The 13,467-nt window shown below is 51.6% G+C and overlaps 1 pseudogene; it reads right to left on the reverse strand.

Annotated features, from left to right (window-relative positions):
* Positions 1 to 1,363: 1,363 nt before the first annotated feature.
* On the reverse strand, positions 1,364 to 2,278 carry LOC118917630 (olfactory receptor 10H2-like; annotated as a pseudogene).
* Positions 2,279 to 13,467: the final 11,189 nt, after the last annotated feature.

Raw genomic sequence — 13,467 nt, forward strand, 5'->3', positions numbered from 1 at the left:
GAGATTCCCCATGGGGACACCACTGCCTCCTGTGCCCGCTTTGAAGCCAGATCCAACATCAGTGCATTTACCAAAGAAGTCAGCTCGGCCAGTAATGGCTGTGATACATTACTGGAGGTTTTTAAGGAGAGAGGGAAGAAGCCGTACAACTGACACTGCATACAAACATATTTTAAAATGACTTAACACCTGTGTTCTCTGCATGGACTTCTTCACCAGGATCTGAGCTACCATCTCCCTCTGTCCCTGCAGATACCAGCACTCGCAGCCAGAGGATCCATCTCTCTGTCTCCCGTCCTTCCCTCCCCACCAAACAGGGCCTGTAGCCCTAAGAGGGCAGCTACCACCTCTTCCCGTCCTCTTTGCTGGTGCCTCTCTCTGTTCTACTGCTTATGGAGAGAAATCTCTTCCCCTTCTCTCTCTTTCTCTTTCTCTCTTCCCTCCATCCTTTTACCTGGCGCTTAGCTCAGAAACAAGTCTATTCCTAGGATTACAGAGGAAATGGGAAATTATAAATACCAAGCCACTTTTTGCAGGCATAAATTGTCTTCTTTCCCCATCACAGGTTTTTAGACATAAAGGGATGCTGCATTAAAAGGAGTGAATATAGGATATGATTCAACATATAGTATATACATATGTAGTGGGTGTTATCTTTGACTACTGCTACGTCAGCAGCCCAGTAGCCAGAAATAATGTTATTCCTTTCTCAGTCTGAATGATGCATATGCCCACATATATGCGTGTGATGATTCTGTCTTTCTCACAAAATTAGGTGCTTGCAGGCATGGATAACAGACGGAAGTTGACGGCCATGGTCATTTTCAGGAGACTGCAGCTATGCTGAACCCAGTCAAAACTGAGGTTCAGCCCCTGCTTCACACTATATACAAAAATTGACTTAAAAAGGGTGAAAGACCTAAGTGAAAGAGCTAAAACCATAAAATTCTTAGAAGACAACACAGGTATGAATATCTGGGACCTTGAATTACACAACAGTTTCTTAAACATGACATCAAAAGCATTAGCAACAAAAGAAATCAATCAATAAATGGATGTTCTCAGAATTAATATTTGTCCTGCAAAGAACTCCAAGAAGAGAATGAAGAGACAACTCTCAGAACTTGAGAAAGTATTAGAAAAATCACATAGCTGAGAAGGAACTTGTAACCAGAAAATATAAAGAATTAATACAACTCAACAAAAAGAAAACCAACACAATTTCAATAATGGTTATAGTATCTCAATAACATTTCTGCAAGAACATACAGAAATGTTCAACAAGCATGTGATAAGATGCTCAATATCATTACATATTAGAGAAATGTGAAATCAAAACTGGGATGAGATAGCACTTATCTCACTAAGATAGGTTATAACAAACAAGACAGAATAATAGCAGCATCGGGAAAATTCCAGGGAAATGTGAGGCTGATGTGAGCACTGTGTAGGTGGCGGCCGACAGGCTGCTGGCTTCCTGAGACTGGGGACCCCTGGGCCTGAGGTAGGTGCTCGAGGCAAAGCCATAGTGCACGACTGCCACAGTAAGGTGAGATGCACATGTGGAGAAGGCTTTGTGCCAACCTTCAGCTGAGGGGATCTTCAAGACGGAGGCCACAGTGAAGGCGTAAGAGAGGAGGAGGACGAGGAGAAGTGGCCCAACAAGTTCAACATACACAGCAGGCCTACATCTAGGGCCACACGTGGTACATTGTTTCCACAGGCCGACTTCAGGAGAGGTGGCACCTGGCAGAAGAAATGGTGGCACTCATTGGATCTGCAGAAGGGGAGGTGGAAAGCGGTTGATGTCACCACCAGCCCCAGGAACAGGCTACCAGGTGGGCAGAGTCACGGGGGCTCATGAGCACATGGCTGTGCAGGGGATGGCAGATGGCCACCTAGTGATCATAGCCCATGACAATGAGCAGGAAGGGGTGGGTATAACAGCACATATAGAAGGAGAACATCTGGCCAGCACAGGCCACAAAAGAGATGGAGTGTTGAGTGGAGAGCAGGACCCCCAACATTCGTGGGATGATGGCAAAGGTGTACAGGACCTTGGAGCTGGAGAGGGCGCACAGGAAGAGGTACATGGGCGTGTGGAGGCTGCGCTTGGTCCAGACGGTGCCCATGATGAGCAGGTTGCCCACAGCGTGAACAGGTACATGAGCAGGATCAGCAGGAAGAAGGCAGGCAGGAGCTGCTGAGGGAAGGTGGAGAAGCCGAGGAGGATGAATTCAGACATGGAGCTGGAGTTTATTCCAATCCTGGTGGCCATTCCTGGTTGGGGAGAGAAGGTAAGAGGCCCAGTGGGAAGGAACTCAGAGTTTCTGGTGAGCCTGAGGTGGGAGGACTTCCTGGAGAGGTGCCTTCATCTCTCCAACCGGTGGTGAGACCCTCTGCAAAATAGTGTTCATAGTGACGTGTTGAGGTTTAAATGAGATGATGCAGGTTAAGCTCCTACTGCTACTGTGGTCCTGTCGTCTGACGTGTAGGAGTCCCTAACAGGGAGGGGGCCCTGATTGGCTTCACCACAGACTCCACTATCTGGCCCTGACTGCATCCTCTGTCCCTGGTACTTCCCAATCTATTCTCTGAAACTCCACCCCCTCCTCAAGCTCTCCCCCACTGTCCGGTCCCCAAACTCCTATTTCCTGGGCAAACCAAGGGTCTCTGCTGTGGGTGGTCTCGCCTCCTTCCCTGAGGGGCAACAGAGTCACATCACCCCCCACCCCACAAGCCCTCCCCTGTGAGGGCAGCTCTCCTCCCAGGCACCTGCTCCCATCAGAAACTCCCCTCTCTCTCTCTCAGCCACAAACAGGCTTGATGCAAAATACAATGGATTTTCAGATGCAAAATGGATCAATGAGGCAATGGTTAAACAAAATGTGGTCCATCCTTATGATGGAAAACCGTTCACCTATAAAAAAGACTGATGGACCGATGCACGCCACAACCCGGATGCCCATCAAGACATCATGCAGCGTGAAGGAAACATCTCAAAGAGCACATAGTGTATGATCAAATTTATTTGAGATTTCACAGTAGGTAAACACATCAAGACAGACAGCAGCTGCGAGGCTGCCAGCGAATGGGAGTAGGGTGGAATGGGGAGTGACTGTTAATGGCTTCAAGATTTCCTTTTGGGGTGGAAAAATGTCCTGAAACTAGGTAGAAGTAGGTAATGATGGTTGCGCAACATTATGAATGTACTAAACGCCACTGAATCGTGCCATTTACAATGGCAAGAATGCGGAGAAGCTGGAGCGCTTCTGCACCGTTGGTGGGGTTGTGAAGTGGCATGACAGCCATGGACGGCAGCATGTGCTTGGATACACGCATCGCAGCATATCTGTGCAATGAAATATCATTCATCCTCAAAAGGAAGGAAATCCTGCCACGTGCTCAACACGAGTGAACCTTGAGGACATTATGCCAGGCGGAATCAGCCAGTCCCCAAACAGAGAAAGCCTGCGCGATTCCCCTTATACGAGGTCTCTAACAAGGTCCCTTGCACACAGAAAGGAGGTAGAATGGCGGCTGCCCAAAGCTGGGAGAGCGGGAAAGGGAGAGTTTTTGTTTGATGGGTGCAGAGTGCCTGTTTTGCAAGATGAAAAGATGGCTGGGTATCATCACACACCAGTGCGTGTGTGCCCGGCACCACCGAGCGGCACGCTGGGGACGGTGCGGATGGCTCATTTCCAGTTCGGTGTTTTCATCAAGTACAGACACCTGCCACCACATGGGTGAGCCCCGGGAACATGCTGTGTGTGTGAAAAGAGCTGGGCATAAAACGTCTCATTTCATTAATACGGAACACCTCCAACAGGCAAATCCAGAGCGACAAGAAGCAGACGGGTGGCTGCCAGGAGCTGAGGCTGGGGGACAGACAGTGGCCGCCCATGAGGACGGGTGTCCTTCTGGGAAGGTGGATCCCCTTTCGTAACCAGAGAGAGGTGATGGCTGCACATCAGGACTGCACTATATGCCACTGGATCGCACACTCTAAGTGGTCAGTTCTACACTGTGTGAACTTGACCTCAACTATCTAAACAGCAAAATGGGCCTCCCCCAGCCCTCTGCTCTCTGCACCGTCTCCCCCCTGGTTGGGAGGCCAGCCTGATCCCAGGAAGAGGGAGGGAGGGTCTCAGAGTGCCCATGGCCAGCCCAGGCCTAAGGGAGGGGGTGCCCAACGCTTCTGGGGTGGGTGGGGCAGCCTTCCTGCTCCTGCGCGGGGCAGCCTGAGCCTCCCCCAGGTCTGCCTGAGCAGAAGCAGAGGCGCCTCAGGACAGCCCTAGGCAGGAGTGGGCGCCTCCTGTTCCTGCAGCCTGGGGCCCGGAGGCCCCGCGTCTCACACACGCCTACCCGCGACAGTCGCCCAGCTCCACAGACCTCACCCCACCTCCCACCTCCCACCTCGCCCCACACACGCAGATGCCAGGGGCTCTTCCTTACACCGCGCGCACCGCGCCGCGTTCAGATCGCGCACTGACACAGATGCAGAGATCCCGCCCGCCCTCCAGGATGGACTCGCGTCTGCAGAGTCCCGGCCACAGGCGGCCCTGCAGGTGACGCAGACCTGCACTCTCACAGTCTGGCCCGGCAGGAACGCGGGGAAGGTGATTCCGCCAGTGTCCCTGACAGGCAGCTTTCCCCTAGGATCCACGGCGACAACCACGGTGTGCACAGGGCGCGCAGGGGCTGGGGCGCTGAGACCAGCCTGGCGTGTGTTCAGAAACTGGGGGCCTCTGCTCAGGCACGGTTTGCCCCAACTTCATTCGGCCGGCTACTGCGTTCAGAGATCCACTCCCAGCACTCCTAATACCCTCAAGCCCTTACCTGCAATCATGAGCTTGCAACACCTCCAGGAAGGCATCCAGGCGCGCACGCTCACCTCTCTTGCCAGCCGCGGAGCATGCTCACTGGGGTAGCAGAGGAAGCTCTGGTCCCCCCTCAGTCATATTGGGGCTCAGAAGTGGGATGGGAGAGACGGGGGCTGCACCTTCCCTTTAACCAGGTCTTCCCCACTGGCGTGCTCCTAGGGCTCCCAGGGGAGCCATGCTAGATGCTCCGGCAGCAGCCCTCAGGGCCCCTGTCAGGTGCAGGGACCTGGGGGAGACTTGAAGACTCATCAGGTGTTCCTGAGTCAGCCCATAGTGGCACACGCAGCCTCCAGACCTTCCCAGAAGATGGCCACAGGCAGAAGGGACTGGGATGTACTAGGAGGAGACAGTGCCCGGCAATGGGGCCAGGAGCACCCGGGCTGCCTGCTTTTGGGCCAAATGCAGTTCAGTATGTACTGTCATCCCCCTTTCCTAGGCTCTCATCTCCAAGACCCCTGCCTGGTGACAGCACAATATCCTGGGACAACCTCAGCCCATGTATGTGTTTCAAGGCTGATGGAACAGAGGACTACATACTGAGTGGCTTAAAGCAACAGAAATTTATTTTCTCTGCTCCTGGAAGTCAGACGACTCAAATCAAATTGTTGGCAGAGTTGGTTCCCTTTGGAAACCCTGACAGATAATCCTACCCATGCCTCCGTCAATGGTGGCTGCCAGCCACCCATCTCTGCCTCCATTTCCTCTTTTTATAAGAACACCATTTATTGGATGCGAGTCAGTTAGGGCCCCAACCCAGGACAATGTCATCTTGAAATCCTTAATAATTACATTTGCAAAGACCCTTTTTTCCAAATGAGGTTGCATTCTGAGGTCCCAAGTGGACATGAATTTTTGAGGGACTAAAAGACTTTTTAGCACCCCACAGCCTCCTTCCTGGTGCAGCTGTCTGCCTCAGCTCTGGCCTCTCCATGCACCACACAGGGCCAGAGGGATCCTGCTGAACAAATCAGATCATACCCTTCCCCTGCTGCTCAAAACCAGCCATGTCTCCCTAGTTTCAGAAGCCTCACTGCTACACACAAGGCTGTGTAGTCTGGTTTTTGTTAGCCGCTCCAATTCCCTCTCTGTCTCCTTCCTCTTCTCCAACACAGCACCCTCACTTTGTATCTCTTGGCTAAAATAAGACAAGAGCATTTTTTGTTTCTTGAATGTGTCAGACTCTGTCTCACCCTTGATCACAAGCCTCACGCCTCACCCCCACCTGCCTCCATCAGCTGGTCTTAGGCCACACATCACCTCCTCCAGGAAACCTTCCATGATTTCCCCCACCCCCCGGCTGGGCCAGCCTCTCCTCTGACTCCTAACTTCCCCAGGTCCCCTATCACATGATGTTCATTGTCTGGTTACATGTGGGTGACTCCAGCTAGACTGTGACTTTGTGAAGGCATGAATGGTGTCTTACTGGTTCCAAGCTGTGTTCTCAGCACCGAGAATGGTTCCTGCACATAATAAATACCCAATAAATATGCACTGAAGAAAATAATGAATGAGGGACATGCACAGTGCCATGTGGGAGGGAAGATGGGAAAGGGGGCAGGTAACATCTGAGCTAAACTTGGAAGAATGACCAGGTGCCCAGCACACAGGGCAAAGGAGGGCATCTCAGGCAGAGGGACCAGCATGAGAAAAGGCATGGGGAAGTGCCCGGAATGGGGTTGAGGGAGCTGGGAAGTTAGGGGCCAAAATGTAAATAACTTCAAAGGCGCTGGGACCTATCATCCTTCTGGGGCCCTGGAGAGGGTGGGCTGGAAGGAGAGGCCAGCAAGAGGCTGGGGTAGCCCAGAATGTGGGTCCAGCCAACACTTTCCTCTAAGCTCCTCCCACTGGGCCAGTCAAAGACCTGGTGTGTAGGGAATTTCCTTGGCAAAGCCAAGCTGGGGAAGGACATCAGAGGGACAAATGTTCAGCCAAGATGTGGAACCAGGACAAAGGAGAAAGACCCTTTAGCTGCTTCTGGGTTGCCAGAGGTCAGGGTATAAGGCTAAGGTCACAGAAGGAGGGCAATCCTCACCCTGGAGATGGAGGGCAGACCAAGGTCACCGTTCAGCTGCATCTTGCATGCCTGCCTGCAGGGGGCGCTGTGGCCTTGGAGGCGTGGCTTGGCCTCCTAGGGCCTCACCTTCTTTCATAACAAGGTCTTCCCCACTGATGAGCTTTTAGGGCTCCAAGGGAGCCAGTCTCCAAATGCGATACCCACCATCTTCAGTGCTGGCTGGGGCTGGGGCTGGGGAGACTTTGAGATGTAACAGACTTCGCAGGAGACATCAAGGGGGAGACTGGGACCTGCATAGCACTTTTAAGAGGTCCTGTAAAAGGGAGGAAGACAGGCCACTGGATGTCATTCAGTTACTTGGAGAGAAAGCCACAAAGTGCTGTCAAACTCTCTGAATGGTCTCCAGCTCTTTCCCTTCCCAAAATTCACATAGTAAAAAGTTTCAAAAGGATTCCACCCAGAGTCAATGCCCCATAAACATTCAGCTGTGTCTGCCAGATTCATTTATTTGAGATCAGATTGGAGACACTTGGGAAATTGTCCCCTGGATGCCTTCCTGGAGGAGGTGTTGCAAGCACGTGATTGCAGGTAAGGGCTTGAGGGTATTAGGAGTGCTGGGAGTGGATCTCTGAACGCAGTAGCCGGCCGAATGAAGTTGGGGCAAACCGTGCCTGAGCAGAGGCCCCCAGTTTCTGAACACACGCCAGGCTGGTCTCAGCGCCCCAGCCCCTGCGCGCCCTGTGCACACCGTGGTTGTCGCCGTGGATCCTAGGGGAAAGCTGCCTGTCAGGGACACTGGCGGAATCACCTTCCCCGCGTTCCTGCCGGGCCAGACTGTGAGAGTGCAGGTCTGCGTCACCTGCAGGGCCGCCTGTGGCCGGGACTCTGCAGACGCGAGTCCATCCTGGAGGGCGGGCGGGATCTCTGCATCTGTGTCAGTGCGCGATCTGAACGCGGCGCGGTGCGCGCGGTGTAAGGAAGAGCCCCTGGCATCTGCGTGTGTGGGGCGAGGTGGGAGGTGGGAGGTGGGGTGAGGTCTGTGGAGCTGGGCGACTGTCGCGGGTAGGCGTGTGTGAGACGCGGGGCCTCCGGGCCCCAGGCTGCAGGAACAGGAGGCGCCCACTCCTGCCTAGGGCTGTCCTGAGGCGCCTCTGCTTCTGCTCAGGCAGACCTGGGGGAGGCTCAGGCTGCCCCGCGCAGGAGCAGGAAGGCTGCCCCACCCACCCCAGAAGCGTTGGGCACCCCCTCCCTTAGGCCTGGGCTGGCCATGGGCACTCTGAGACCCTCCCTCCCTCTTCCTGGGATCAGGCTGGCCTCCCAACCAGGGGGGAGACGGTGCAGAGAGCAGAGGGCTGGGGGAGGCCCATTTTGCTGTTTAGATAGTTGAGGTCAAGTTCACACAGTGTAGAACTGACCGCTTAGAGTGTGCGATCCAGTGGCATATAGTGCAGTCCTGATGTGCAGCCATCACCTCTCTCTGGTTACGAAAGGGGATCCACCTTCCCAGAAGGACACCCGTCCTCATGGGCGGCCACTGTCTGTCCCCCAGCCTCAGCTCCTGGCAGCCACCCGTCTGCTTCTTGTCGCTCTGGATTTGCCTGTTGGAGGTGTTCCGTATTAATGAAATGAGACGTTTTATGCCCAGCTCTTTTCACACACACAGCATGTTCCCGGGGCTCACCCATGTGGTGGCAGGTGTCTGTACTTGATGAAAACACCGAACTGGAAATGAGCCATCCGCACCGTCCCCAGCGTGCCGCTCGGTGGTGCCGGGCACACACGCACTGGTGTGTGATGATACCCAGCCATCTTTTCATCTTGCAAAACAGGCACTCTGCACCCATCAAACAAAAACTCTCCCTTTCCCGCTCTCCCAGCTTTGGGCAGCCGCCATTCTACCTCCTTTCTGTGTGCAAGGGACCTTGTTAGAGACCTCGTATAAGGGGAATCGCGCAGGCTTTCTCTGTTTGGGGACTGGCTGATTCCGCCTGGCATAATGTCCTCAAGGTTCACTCGCGTTGAGCACGTGGCAGGATTTCCTTCCTTTTGAGGATGAATGATATTTCATTGCACAGATATGCTGCGATGCGTGTATCCAAGCACATGCTGCCGTCCATGGCTGTCATGCCACTTCACAACCCCACCAACGGTGCAGAAGCGCTCCAGCTTCTCCGCATTCTTGCCATTGTAAATGGCATGATTCAGTGGCGTTTAGTACATTCATAATGTTGCGCAACCATCATTACCTACTTCTACCTAGTTTCAGGACATTTTTCCACCCCAGAAGGAAATCTCGAAGCCATTTACAGTCATTCCCATTCCACCCTACTCCCATTCGCTGGCAACCTCGCAGCTGCTCTTTGTCTTGATGTGTTTACCTACTGTGAAATCTCAAATAAATGGGATCATACACTATGCGGTCTTTGAGATGTTTCCTTCACGCTGCGTGATGTCTTGATGGGCATCCGGGTTGTGGCGTGCATCGGTCCATCAGTCTTTTTTATAGGTGAACGGTTTTCCATCATAAGGATGGACCACATTTTGTTTAACCATTGCCTCATTGATCCATTTTGCATCTGAAAATCCATTGTATTTTGCATCAAGCCTGTTTGTGGCTGAGAGAGAGAGAGGGGAGTTTCTGATGGGAGCAGGTGCCTGGGAGGAGAGCTGCCCTCACAGGGGAGGGCTTGTGGGGTGGGGGGTGATGTGACTCTGTTGCCCCTCAGGGAAGTAGGCGAGACCACCCACAGCAGAGACCCTTGGTTTATCCAGGAAACGACTAATGCTGCACGTGATCTGGTCTTTGACAACTGGGTAAAGTCAGAAGTGCCCTGCCTCACCAGTGAGTTTAATAAACATGACCAGCCTCAGTGCCAAAAGGCTGTGCACGAGACAATTTATTTCCAGTTCAGATGAAGTCCAGTCCCCGCTGCCAAGTATTCAACAGACAGGTATGGGTCAGCTGAGCCCATCCCCTGAGAAAGAATGGTGAGCAGGACTGACATAATAGCTGCTCCCATGGGCATTACAGTGGAGGGGGGAAGATGCTGATGAGTAACAGAATTTGTTAAGAGGGTGAGGAAGGGAAGACAGAGAGCTATAAGAGCCCAGTGACCTAATCCACACAGAGCAGGGCGGTCTGCGAGGACTTCATGGAGAAGGTGGCATTTCAGCTGAGATTTTCTGCTCTAGAGATAGAGTGAGAGGACAGGGTGCATCAGGCGGAGGGAACAGCGTGTGCAAAGGGCCTGAGGTAGGAAGATGATTGCCCACCCAAGGTACAGAACAAGGCCAATGTGACAGCAGGCTTGGGCAGCAAGCAGGGAATGGGGCACTCACAATGGCATAACAGGACAGACGGGTCAGATTACAGAGGCATTACCCCATAATCCCTATAGACACGATATGACACTCATTTACATAGAGGGTACTAACTACGATACACACACAAGGGTTTCTATGACTTCAGTCACACCTGAAAAGGGAATTTCCGATAAACTCAGGAAAAGCCATTCACATTTCAGAAGGATTTTGCAGTTCACGGACTTGCCATAAAGTTGTGCTGAGTCATCTGTTTGTTTGCTCAGCAAGTATTTACTGAGCACCTATTAGATGTCAGGCTGTGAGAACGTGAGGGTGAGCAAGTCCAGCGTGCTCTCAGTACACTCTCAGGGCTGCCAGTCTCCTGGGGAAGAAGGGGTATAGATGAGGTCGTTTACATAACACAGCAGTGAGCAAGGCTGTGGAAGCAGAAGCCTCTGCCGCCCTCTGAGCCCGGGAGACCTTCACCTGGAGCGCGCCTGTCAGCGTAGAGCGCTCCCAGCGGCCACGCTCAGCACCAGGTGCGGTGCTCACTTCGGGCTTTGCTGCCCGGGCCTCCACAGGGCATGCTGGAGGTTAGGCCGTTAAAGCTCAGGGAATCTGGAGGCTTGGGGGAAAAGAACGCCGCCTCCACTCCCACTTCTGTCTCTTGATGCTAATCAAATGCCCACGTTTGAGCTTGAGACTAAGCAGGGAAACTCTCCGGGGACCCGTCCTCCTGAGGGGTGAACCTGTGGCCCTGTCTCCACCTCAGCGCTCAGCTGTGCGTCAGACCGCATCCGCCTTGGGCTCTGCAGCTGATCCTTACGGACTCTTTCATCTCCACAGGAGAGGGAGGTGGGAATTTTTAAGCCAACTTTTAATGAGGCCCCAGGTGTCTCTGAAAAATCCCATGGCTTCTTCACTCACAAAACTTGAAATTGGCTTCCAGGGACTATTGTGACAATGGAGTTTGGCAGAATGGGCCCGGTGTGTGTCCATTGGGCTCTGTAATGCCAGTCAAGTCTATAATATTTTTAATCTGTGTCCTCCGAGCAGGGTGCCAGGGGCCTTGGCAGACGGTCCCAGGGCACTGAGGGGCTGGAGGACACAGGGCCGGGTGATGTCCACTAATTTCCTGGTAAGAAGATTCCATGACTGCTCTTCAGGTAAAGTCTCTGGGGACTTGTTTTCTTCTTCTTCTTTTTTTAATTTATTGTTTTCATTTATTAAACAGAGGCCAGATGGCCACCAGTGTGAACTGTTCATTTCTCTTAATATGAAAACTTAAAGATCTTAATAAGCAAGGGAGACTTGCATCATAGCATGAATAGCTTCCTGTTTTAGGGCACCAACTCATATATGAGAGATGAGAGTTCAAATCCTGGAGTAAAGGGAAGGGGCTGGCAGCTCATCCTCGTGCTGCTGGGTGCCAGTGCTCCTCATAGAGCAAACCTACTCTGTGCGGGGTGCTCTGTGGAAAGTGTGCCCACGGTGTGCCAGGTTCCCCAAATAAAGCACACCTACTGTGTGGTAGGTGCTCTACACAAAGAAAGCCTCCTCTGTGCAAAGTAGTTTGTCTACTGTGTGCCAAGTAATCTACACAAAGTGTACCTACTGTGTGCTGGGTTATCTACAGGAAGCATGCCTACTGTGTGCCAGACGGAAAATATTCCTTCTGTGAGTCCAATAGTCTATATAAAGCATGGCTACCATGTGTAGGGTGCTCTACATAACGTGTGTGTTTGTGAATTGTTCATTTCTCAACATTCGTAAACTTAAAAACAAGTTAATAAGCAAGGGAAGACTTGTGACACAGCGTGAATACCTTCCTGCTTCGGGGCAAAGACTCATATGCAGGAGACATGGGTTCAAATCCTGGTCCTGCCACTTCCTGGCCGTGTAAACTTGGTGAATTGACCTCTCTTAGCTTCCACCTACAAATAAACAGGCGAACAGTAATAGCAGCTGCCTCGTGATGTGCCGCAGGTAAACTGCTGGCTGGCACTTAGGAAGTGCTCAGTACATGCTAGATAGTGTTTCATCACTCAGCAGGGACCTGAGCCCACCAACTACTTCATTCACCTTACCCCATGCCCAGAGAGCTTACCCATTCATTCATTCAACCAACGCTTATTGAGCACCCTTTCTGTGTTCCAGGGAATTCAAGCACAGAGCAAGCAGGATAAAATCCCCTGCCCTCCTGGAGTTTATCTCATAGTGAGGAGAAAAATAATTCAAATGAAAATGAATAAATAATTAAGGTTTTCCATATCTATATTAGTACCTTAAAGGAAATAAAAAGCATACTGTGATTTTAAAATACTGTTTTCTAGGCATTGAACGGAATGCCTCCCATGTGTATGAGAGAAATACACCACCCAACTGTATCAGTAACTATCTGAGATCTGGATCCTCCATGAGAAAGAGTTCTTTCATGATTAAAGGTCCCCAAAGAGGAAATGGCCCACCCGGGGACGAAGGGAGGCTTCAAACAGAGGCGAGGCACACCGTATGAGTGGGGAGATGACTCCCATTGATGTAGAAGGTATGACAGGCTCCTAGGGTCCTTTCCATCTGGTGGAGACTACTTCAATTGTCAGGGACAGAAGTGTATATTTTAGACACAAAACAAAACAGGAATCCATTAAGTCCTGTTCTAGTAAATGCAGGGATTTGGGATCCTGTCCTCAAATCTCTATTGCTTTGAAATTTCCAGTTTTCATGTGTGATTTTATTTCATTCTCTCCTTATGCAGACAATCCTCATTTTCAACCACGTCATTATCCATCTGTCAAAATCCATAGACTGTACAACACCAAGAGTGAATCTAATGTAAAGTGTGGACTTTGGGTAATAAGGTGTCCATGTACGTTCATCATTTATAACAAAAGTACCACTCCAATGGGAGATGTTGATAGGGAGGCTGTGCTTGGGTAGGAGTGGGAGACACTGGGGGTGGGGAGCTGGTGGCCAGTCTCCAGGGCTCTTCCCAGTTGTTGGATTTAGAGAAACCTTACTTGGAAAGGTTAGGGCTTTAGTATGCTCTGCTCTGTTTTCTCTCTGTTCATCAGAGAGCTGGAGCAACCACGGGCTTGATTTACTGATTGTGCATGTGTGCGGCCCACCTACACCACATGTCCCAAAGGAGATTCTTTAACTAATTTTCTGTCCCCTAATACACCCATGGTTTAAATGTACACTTACAATTTCTGTAGGGCTCTATTTGTAAGCATGACTCCTAATTCTGTACCAAGCTTCCCCTCAGAT

Source organism: Manis pentadactyla, chromosome 12 (genome assembly GCF_030020395.1).
Source record: "Manis pentadactyla isolate mManPen7 chromosome 12, mManPen7.hap1, whole genome shotgun sequence".
Classification (NCBI taxonomy): Eukaryota; Metazoa; Chordata; class Mammalia; order Pholidota; family Manidae; genus Manis; species Manis pentadactyla.